The sequence below is a fragment of the Pongo pygmaeus genome, chromosome 19 (genome assembly GCF_028885625.2).
Source record: "Pongo pygmaeus isolate AG05252 chromosome 19, NHGRI_mPonPyg2-v2.0_pri, whole genome shotgun sequence".
Classification (NCBI taxonomy): Eukaryota; Metazoa; Chordata; class Mammalia; order Primates; family Hominidae; genus Pongo; species Pongo pygmaeus.
In genome coordinates this window covers 77,759,563-77,770,445 of record NC_072392.2, presented here as the reverse complement: position 1 = coordinate 77,770,445, position 10,883 = coordinate 77,759,563, and the positions used below count along the sequence as shown (strand labels likewise).

At 43.0% G+C, this 10,883-nt stretch overlaps 1 long non-coding RNA gene across 1 annotated transcript; it reads left to right on the top strand.

Moving 5' to 3' along the window:
• Positions 1–146: 146 nt before the first annotated feature.
• LOC129017834 (uncharacterized) lies at positions 147–10,243 on the top strand. Its single transcript, XR_008495148.2, has 3 exons — positions 147–1,436; positions 9,232–9,333; positions 9,900–10,243. It is a non-coding gene; the product is annotated as an uncharacterized LOC129017834 (long non-coding RNA).
• The last annotated feature ends 640 nt before the right edge of the window (positions 10,244–10,883 follow it).

Sequence of the window (10,883 nt, the reverse complement as noted above, 5' to 3'; positions counted from 1 at the left end):
GGGGCTCGCGGCTCGGCACGCGACACGGCACAGGCGCGCCCCGCCCCGCTCCGCTGTGAGGCCCGCCCCCACAGCTTCGCACCCGGCCATTGGCCCGATGCCCATCCAATGGGCGACCACTCCAGGCTCCGTTACCCCCCAGAGACAAGGAGAGGAAGGGGCGGTTAGTGGCCCACGCTCTCTCGCCGCTTCTGAGCTTTTCCCGCTCAAAGTAAATGTGTTCGGGATTGGCCCGGACTGGCAGGCACCGGCCCGATGATTTGCTGATAGGACAGCGGAGAGGCAGATCGTGGATGGTTGAAAGAGCGAAAGAGCGCAGCCCTACCGGGTGGGAGAGGTGTTGGAGGCACTTGGAAGATTTGAGAAGTCGCTCAGCAACTGGCTTATCATCCAAAACCTAGCCGTTGCACACATTTCATTTGTCCGACATTTCATATTTGTCCCTTAGTCCCTCCCGTATCTCTCAGAATCCGTTGGAGCTGCCCAGAGACTAATATCTTGTGCCGGTTTGGGGAGGGCGAGGAGCAACTTGTGGATTGGGTGTTGCTGGGAGACCCCTTTTTGAGGGAGAGCTGCCCTGTGTCCTAAGCCCGGGCTTTCAGTCGGGGTTAAGGCATTTGAGTGTTAATGTGACTTTTGAACAAAGTTCGCTGTGACCTTTTTGTTCGTTTTTGTTTGTCTGTGTAAAACAGGGTCTTGCTCTGTCGCCCAGGCTGGAGTGCAGTGGCGCTATCATAGCTCATTGCAGCCTTGAACACCCGGGTTCAAGCGACCCTCCCGCCTCAGCCTCCCGAGTAGCTGGGGCTGCAGGCACGCGGAGCCACCACTCCTGGCTAATTTTTAAAATTTTTTGTAAAGCTGAAGGGCGGGGGGGTTGGGTCTCCTTATGTTGCCCAGGCTGGTCTGAAACTCCTGGTCTCGAGTGATCCTCCCGCCTCAGTCTCCCGAGTAGTTGGGGCTACAGGCGTGTGCCACCACTCCTAGCTAATTTTTTTTTTTTTTTTGGTGAGACGGAGTCTCTCTGTCGCCAGGCTAGAGTGCAGTGGCGCAAAGGCTCACTGCAACCTCCACCTCCCGGGTTCAAGCGATTCTCCCGCCTCAGCCTCCCGAGTAGCTAGGACTACAGGCCCACGCCACCACGCCCTGCTAATTTTTGTATTTTTAGTAGAGACGGGAATTTCACCATGTTGTCCAGGATGGTCTCGATCTCTTGACCTCGTGATCCGCCCGCCTCGGCCTCCCAAAATTCTGGGATTACAGGCGTGAGCCACTACGCCTGGCTCCAGCTAATTTTTAAATTTTTTTGTAGAGCTGGGGTTGGAGGTGGGGATGGGGGTGGGGGGTTGGATCTCCTTATGTTGCTCAGGCTGGTCTTGAACTGAACTCTTGGCCTGAAGTGATCCTCCGCCTCGGCCTCCCAAAGTGTGGGATTACAGGTGAGAGCTTACATAAAGAAGCCATTCCAGGCACCCAACAAACCATTCACATGGCAGTCAGATTGGGGATGTGAGGTCTCAGAGAAATGCTAGTTTTTGTCCCCAGACACTGCTAAAAAATCAGATAGTTGAAATATAAAAGAAGTAAACACAGTAAGCACCTTTAGGCTGTTTTTATATTTAAAATCAAAACTTGAGAAATGAGCACTTAAGTGGAAGATACTGTTTTAACTCAGACACGAATGGAAGTAGGAGGATGAGTTTTATTGACCCATATTGTCCTGATAGTTACTTCAGGTCTCTACTCAGTTTTGAGTTCAGAAAGCTCACCAAGGCTGGGTGCAGTGGCTCATGCCTGTAATCCCAGCACTTTGGGAGGCCGAGGCAGGAGGATTGCTTGAGCCCAGGAGTTGCCCAGCCAGGGCAACATAAGGAGACTTCCTTTCTACAAAAAAATTAACAATTAGTTGGGTGCGGTGGTGTGTGCCTGTAGTCCCAGGTACTTACACTTGGGAGGCTGAGATGGGAGGATCACCTGAGCCGAAGAGTTCGAGGATGCAGTGAGCCATAATCACTCCATCACACTCCAGCCTGGGCAACAGAGCAAGACCCTGTTTCAAAAAAAAAAAAGGAAGAAAGAAAACAAAAAAGCTGCTGGACTCACACCTGTAATCCCAGCATTTAGGGAAGCAAAGGCAGGAGGATAGATTGAGCCCAGGAGTTTGAGATTTGCCTAGGCTATATAGTGCTCCACAAAAAGGAAAAACAAAATGTGCATGCACACACACACAAACACAGGCACACACACTTAAAAAAAGCTGACCAGGTGGTGTGGCTCGAACAGTTACATTTCTCTGCCTCAGCCTTAAAGTTGCCGGTGTAGGGCTCATTGCACTGAGGACTACTGGCTTTTTCCCCGTTTCCTATACTCCCTAGAAGAATTTTGAAAAACTATGAATCCCCTTATGTATTTTTGTAGTAAAATATACATAAGATTTGTCATTTTTAAGTGTTTGGTTAAGTGGCATTAAGCACGTTCATAATGTTGTGTAACCATGACTGCTCTACAGTTTCAGAACTTCATTAATCACAAACAGAAACTCTGCATCCCATAAATAATTATTCCTCATGCCCCCTTCTCCCAGTTCCTGGCAACCACCATTTTACTTTCTATCTCTATGAATTTGACTACTCTAGGTACCATATATAAGTGGAATCATACAATATTTATCCTTTTGTGCCTGGCTTATTTTACTACGGTAAAATAAACCTTGTCATCAAGGTTCCTTCATGTTATAGCATATACCTGAATGTCATTCCTTTTTATGGCTGACTAAGTTTCCATTGTATGGATATACCACATTTTGTTCAAGCATTCATCTGTTTATGGACACGTGGGTGGTTTCCACCTTTTTTTTTTTTTTTTTTTTTTTTTTTTTTTTTGAGCCGGAGTCTTGCTCTGTGCTGCAGGGGGGAGTGCAGGCGCAATCTTGGCTCACTGCAATCTTCCCCTTATTGGAGGAATCATTCAAATGATTCTCCTGCCTCAGCTTCCCCAGGAGCTGGGATTACAGGCATGCGCCACCAAACCTGGCTAATTTTTTTTTTTGAGACAGAGTCTTGCTCTGTCACCCAGGTTGGAGTGCAGTGGCATGATCTCAGCTCACTGCAACCTCTGCCTCCAGGGTTCAAGTGATTCTCCTGTCTCAGCCTCCTGAGTAGCTGGGATTACAGGCATGGATCACCATGCCTGGCTAATTTTTGTATTTTTAGTAGAGACAGGGTTTTGCCATGTTGGCCAGGCTGGCCTCGAACCCCTGTTCTCTGGTGATCCACCTGCCTCGGCCTCCCAAAGTGCTGGGATTACAGGTGTGAGCCACCATGCCCAGCCTAATTTTTGTATTTTTAATAGAGACGGGATCTCACCATGTTGGCCAGGGTGGTCTCGACCTCTTGATCTCAAGTGATCTGCCTGCCTTGACCTCTTAAAGTGATTACAGGCATGAGTCACCGCGCTTGGCCCTCAACTTTTCACTATTGTGCATAGTACTGCTAGAAACATTGGTGTACAAGTATTTGATTTATTTTTTTTTCCAATTCTTTTGGGTATATACCTAAGAGTAGTATTGTTGGGACATATGGCAATTGTATTCAATGTCTTGAGTAATTCCAAAATGTTTTACACTGTGGCTGCACCATTTTACATTCTCACCAACAATGCATGAGAGTTCCCATTTCTCCACATCCTCACCAACACTTGTTATTTTTTCTTTTTCTTTCTTTCTTTCTTTTTCTTTTTTTTTTGAGACAGTCTCCCTCTGTTGCCCAGGCTGGAGTAGAGTGGCATGATCTTGGTTCATTGTAACCTCCGCCTCCCAGGTTCAAGGGATTTTCATGCCTCAGCCTCCCAAGTAGCTGGGATTACAGGCACACACAACCACGCCTGGCTAAATTTTTGTATTTTTAGTAGAGACAGGGTGTTTCCATGTCACCCAGGCTGGTCTTGAACTCCTGAGCTCAGGCAATCTGCCTGCCTCGGCCTCCCAAAGTGCTAGGATTACAGGCGTGAGCCACTGCACCCAGCCTATTTTTCTTTTTAAAATGTATCTCTCTATAGCTATACATATAGATAGATATAAATAGATATAGAGAGATCTATCTCTGTATATCTATCTATATATATCTATATATATATACAGAGATATATCTATATATCTATATATATCTATATATCTATATATATATACAGAGATATATCTATATATCTATATATATCTATATATCTCTGTATATATCTATATATATCTATATATCTCTGTATAGATCTATATATATCTATATATCTCTGTATAGATCTATATATATCTATATATCTCTGTATAGATCTATATATATCTATATATCTCTGTATAGATCTATATATATCTATATATCTCTGTATAGATCTATATATCTATATATCTCTGTATAGATCTATATATATCTGTATATCTCTGTATAGATCTATATATATTTATATATCTCTGTATAGATCTATATATAGTAATCTATGGTAATCTGAAATTACTATATATATGTATTACTGTATGTGTGTGTATATATATATGTATACACACACACACACACACACAGAGAGAGAGAGATGGGATCTTGCTCTGCTGCCCAGGGTGGACTGGTAGACCACAGTGGCATGATCATAGCTTACTGAATACTCAAACTCCTGGCTTCAAGTGATCCTCCCCACTCAGCCTCCCAAAGTGCTGGGATTACAGGCACCACACCCAGTCTCTTTTTCTTTCTTTAAATTTTTTTTTTTTTTTTTTTGTAGAAACAGGATCTTTCTATGTTTCTCAGGCTGGTCTTGAACTTCTGGCCTCAAGCAATCCTCCCAAAGTGCTGGAATTACAGGTGTGAGACATTGCACTCAGCCTTTTTGTTTTGTTTTCTTTCTTCTTCTTCTTTTTTTTTTAGAAAGCCAGTTGGATACAGTGGCATGCTCCTGTAGTCCCAGCTAGTCTGGAGCCTGTAGTGGGAGGATCCCTTAAGCCCAGGAGTTTGAGGCTGCAGTGCGCTGTGATCATGACACTGCACTCCATGCTGGAGTGCATGAGAGATGAGAGACCCCATCTCTCAAAAAAATTTTTTTTAAAAAAAGATGGCTATCCTAGAGGATGTGAATTGGTATATCATTGTGGTTTTGACTTACATTTCCCTAATGACTAATGATGTTGACCATCTTTTCATGTGCTTATTGGTATATCTTCTTTGGAGAAATACCTATTTAAGTTCTTGGCTCATTTTTTGAAGTCATACTGTCTTGTCGTGTATTAATATGGTTTGTCGTAGAAATAAAAATTACTGGCAAATTTAACACTCCATTGAATTCAAGTGAATACATTGACAAAGAAAACATTTTGGTTATGAACAGAGTAAGTATATAATATGTAGTTAGTTCTTTCAGTTCTTTCATTCTCTTTTGGAAGATCTCATTTTCAACTTGTGTGTTGAGGGTTGGGTGGGGTTGGTTTCCCAGTCTTACTCAGACATATATACAAACCTCAGATTAAAGTGAGAAAGAGTTAGGAATACTCAAATAATTGTTTTATGTCTTCTCTGCCTTGATCTGAACTTAAAATTTTGTGGAGGGAGAGACTATTGACCCTCTTTCTCCATTTATTTTTTCTATACAGGGACAATGACGAAAGACATGTTTATACAATAAGATTAATTACATTTCAGTAAATTTGATCCAATTCAGAATGATGCTGCCCTCAAGTAAAAAACTTTTTTTTCTTTTTCTTTTCTTTTCTTTTTTTCTTTTTTTTTTTTTTTTTTGGAGTCTCACTCTGTCGCCCAGGCTGGAGTGGTACGATCTCGGCTCACTGCAACTTCCGTCTCCCGGGTTCAAGCAATTCTCGTGCCTCAGCCTTCTGAGTAGCTGGGATTACAGGCACACACCACCATGCCTGGCTAATTTTTCTATTTTTAGTAGAGACGGGGTTTCACCATGTTGGCCAGGCTGGTCTTGAACTCCTGACCTTGTGATCCGCCTGCCTCGGCTTCCCAAGTAAAAAACTTTTTTTTCCACTTACTATTTTGGGGATATTTAAGTGAATCTGATATTACTATTGGATTTTTTTTTTCTCTTGAAACAGAGTTTTGCTCTTGTTGCCCAGGCTGGAGGGCAATGGTGCAATCTCGGCTTGCAGCAACCTCCACCTCCCAGGTTCAAGTGATTCTCCTACCTCAGCTTCCCAAGTAGCTGGGATTACAGGTGCCCGCCACCACGCCCAGCTAATTTTTGTATTTTTACTGGAGATGGGGTTTCACCATGTTGGCCATGCTGTTTTCACCATGTTGGCGGGGCTGTTTTCGAACTCTTGACCTCAGATGATCCATCTGCCTCCCAAAATGCTGGGATTACAGGCATGAGCCACCTCGCCCGGCCCTACTATTGGAGTTTTAAAGAAAGATATTTAAGAACATTCTTTGCTAGAACTGAGGACAATTTAAACTTATTCCATTCAAAAAAACTTAGTGCAGAATGCAGACTTTCTCTTTTAAGTCTATGTAAAAGTTAACTTCTTTTTTTTTTCCACCTCTGGAAGACAATGTAAAATGTAGTACTCTTCAGGTACACTAATGTGACCCTTTTTGTACTTTAACAGGGACGTAAACATTTCCTTTTGTAACAAAAATAAATTATGGGTTTCATTTTAAAAAGCCTATCCCCAAGAAATATTTTCAGTGCTAATCTAAGTAAGATTTCATTATTCTCATAAGTAAACCTTTGAGTTCAAATAAAGTATTTTTTTGTTTTTTGAAAATTGAAGGTATATGTAGGGGCTCAACCTAAATGCCAGGGAATTAACCCTCCATAGGAAGTAATCATATAATTCTAAGTCAGTATATAATTGAATTGATGTAGGATTTTTAAGTATTCTCTCAACTATATTAAATGAATTGTTTTTCAAGTTTTCTAGTGGTCCAAAAACTTAAATAGGCTGCAAATCTGCTGTGATTCAAACCGTGCAATTCCTCACAGGCATCTCTGACTTGAGGGACTAAGTTCCTGTAATTATGTGTCCTGAAATTAACTGGGTTGCCAGATAGGTTTTCTCAACCTTTAATAGCTTGTTGGAAGCCTTACAGAATGCTCTTTATTAGAAATATTTGGAACTACTTCTCCCTTTTTGGATACTCAAATTAGTGTTTTTCTAGTTCTCTGGCATAATTTGTATAGCTGCTTCCTTTGTAGAAAGTAAGCTTCTGTTCTGCTTTTCCCCTTCTGGTTGGCTGGAGTGCTAGGTCGCTCTTATCTGTGCTCTAGGAAACTTTTAGATTTCTACTTAGCTTAGGATGACACCCTGAAAGATTTAGGGTCTGCTTCTGTTTGGGTTAGGGGGTAGACACTTGAATTCATTGGTCTTTTTTTGGATCACTGCATCCTTGACCTCCAGCACTCAAGGGATCCTCCCACTTCAGCCTCTAGAGTAGCTGCAACTATAGGTGTGTGCCACTATGCTCACTAATTTTGTGTATTTATTGTAGAGACAAGGTCTTACTGTGTTCCCAGGCTGGTCTCGGACTCCTGGACTCAAGGGATCTTCCTTCTTCAGACTCCCAAAGTGCTAGGGTAACAGGCATGAGCCACCATGCCCGGCCAAATAGATTGGTTTTTATCAAAGATGCTGTAATATTAATATGCATGTTCCCGCTATCCCTTCAAAAGTGAAAATTAATGTTGTTTTCTTTTCTTTCCTTTTCTTTTTTTGAGATGGAGTCTCTCTCTGTCACCCAGGCTGGAGTGCAGTGGTGCGATCTTGGCCCACTGCAACCTCTGCCTCCTGGGTTCAAGCAATTCTCCTGCCTCAGCCTCCCAAGTAGCTGGGATTACGGGTATGCACCACCACACCCAGCTAATTTTGTATTTTTAGTAGAGATGGGGTTTCTCCATGTTGGTCAAGCTGGTCTTGAACTTCCGACCTCAGGTGATCCGCCTGCCTCGGCCTCCCAAAGTTCTGGGATTACAGGTGTGAGCCACTGTGCCCAGCCCAAAAAAGACTTTATTTTTTAGAGCAGTTTTAGGTTCACGGCAAAATTGAGAGGGAAGTACAAAGAGTTCTCATATACAGATTTGCTGCCCCTTCACAGATGCAGCCTCCCCCAATATCAGCATCCTGCACTAGAATGGTACATATGTTATCATCAATGAACCTACATTGACATATCATTATCAATCAAAGTCCATAGTTTACATTAGGATCCACTCTTGGTGGTGTACTTCCTATGGGTCTGGAACAGTATATAGTGACATGTATCCACCATTTTGGTATCATACAGAATAGTTTCACTACCCTAAAAATCCTCTATGCTCTGCCTCTTCACTCCTCCCTCCCCTCAACCCCTGGCAACCACTGATTTTTTTTTTCTATCTCCATAGTTTTGCCTTTTACAGAATGTCATAGAATTGGAATCATAACATATGTAGACTTTTCAGATTGGCTTCTTTTACTTAGTAATATGCATTTAGGGTTCCTCCATGTATTTTCATGGCTTGATAGCTCATTTCTTTTTAGCACTGAATAATATTTCATTGGATGTACCACAGTTTATCTACTCACCTGCTGAAGGACATCTTTCAGTTTTGGCAATTATGACTAAAACTGCTATAAACACCAGTGTGCAAGTTTTTGTACGGACATAGTTTACAACTCATTTGGGTAAATACCCAAGAGCACAATTGCTGGATCATATGGTAAGGGTATATTTAGTTTTGTAAGAAACTGCCAAATTATCTTCCAAAGTGGCTATACTATTTTGCATTCCTACCAGCAATGAATGAGAGTTCCTGTTGTTCCACATCCTTGCCAGTATTTGGAATTGTCAGTATTTTGGATTTTAGCCATTCTTTTTCTTTTCTTTTCTTTTCTTTTTTTTTTTTTTGAGATGGAGTCTCTCTCTGTTGCCCAGGCTGGAGTGCAGTGGCACGATCTCAGCTCACTGCAACCTCTGCCTCCTGGGTTCAAGCGATTCTCCTGCCTCATCCTCCCAAGTAGCTGGGATTACAGGTACATGTCACCACACCCAACTAATTTTTTTTTGTATTTTTGGTAGAGACGGAGTTTCACCATGTTGGATAGGGTATTTTCGAACTCCTGACCTCAGATGATCTGCTCACCTCGACCTCCCAAAGTTCTGGGATTATAGGCGTGAGCTACCATGCCTGGCCTAGCCATTGTAATAGATATGTAGTGGTATCTCATTGTTTAGTGCTTTTTTTTTTTTTTTACAGGGTCTTGCTCTGTCACCTAGGCTGGCATGCAGTGGTGTGATCACAGCTCACTGGAGCCTCGACCTCCTGGGATCAAGCGATTCTCCCACCTCAACCTTTGAAGTAACTGGGACTAGTCATTATCATGCTTTGTTGATTTTTAGGTTTTTTTTTTTTTTGTAGAGAGGGAGTTTCCCTGTGTTGCCCAATTTGGTCTCAAACTCCTGGGCTCAGGTGATCCTTCCACCTTGGCCTCCCAAGGTACTGGGATTACAGGCATGAATGAGCCATCTTGCTTGGCCTAGTTCTTTTTTTTTTTTGAGAGGGAGTCTCGCTCTGTCACCCAGGCTGGAGTGCAGTGGCACGATCTCAGCTCACTGCATCCTACTTCTCCCAGGTTCAAGCAATTCTCCTGCTTCAGCCTCCCGAGTAGCTGGGATTACAGGCATGTACCACCACACCCATCTAATTTTTGTATTTTTAGTAGAGATGGGGTTTTCACCATGTTGGCTAGGCTGGTCTCAAACTCCTGACCTCAAATGATCCACCCGCCTCAGCCTCCTAAAGTGCTGGGATTACAGGCGTGAGCCACTGTGCCTGGCCTTTTTTTTTTTTTTTTTTTTTTAAACCACTTTCTTTTACATATCCCTGGCTCCTAATTGCTTTTCTACTTTTTCTTACTGCTCCAGCTTCTAGATAAGTGGTTCTCAAAGTGTGGTCCTTCAACCAACAGCATCATCACCACCCAGGAACTTATTAGAAATGGAAGTTCTTGCACCCTGCCAAAACCAGAAACTCTGCTGATGGGTCCCAGCAATCTTTATTTTAACGACTGTTAAAATCAGAATCAAGTGATTCTGATGCAAACTTAAGTTTGAAAACATTGTTCTATTAAAAGTAATGGCAAAAACCACAATTACTTTTGCACCAACCTAAGAGCTCTGCACTGTTCAATATGGTAGCCTCTAACTATTGAACTTTTTTAATGCTATTATCTCCTTTATTCAAAAATAAATATTTCACTTTGATTCAACATATTTCAAATCACATTAAGCACAGAGAAGAAATACATTCCCTTTGGAGATTGTGAACACGTGTTGGAAACAGGCATGATCCAAACAATGGGGATGAGGTGAGTGTGGATTCCAGCTGCTTCCTGACCCAGAAGTTCCGCCCCTCTTCAGGAGGAGCTACTTATCGATTTTTAGGCGAGAAAAAGACACACACACACTGCTTTGAAGTCTGAAAGGCACATGAGTGGACTGTAAGATATATGGCACGTTCACTGATAAAACATCCCCTACTCCCTCCCAAGAAGAGCAGAGACACTTTAATCAAGTCAAAGGCCAGAGAAGGGCCTGGTGCGGTGGCTCACGCCTGTATCCCAGCACTTTGGGAGGCCGAGGCGGGTGGATCCCGAGGTCAGGAGTTCGAGACCAGCCTGACCCATATGGTGAAACCCTGTCTCTACTAAAAATACGAAAATTAGCTGGGCGTGGTGGCGCGTGCCTGTAATCCCAGCTACTCGGGAGGTTGAGGCAGGAGAATCACTTGAACCCAGGAGGCAGAGGTTGCAGTGAGCTGAGATCACACCATTGTGCTCCAGTCTGGGTGACTGAGGGAGACTCTGTCTCAAAAAAGAAAAAAAAAAGCAGCGAAGACAGGGTGCTCCT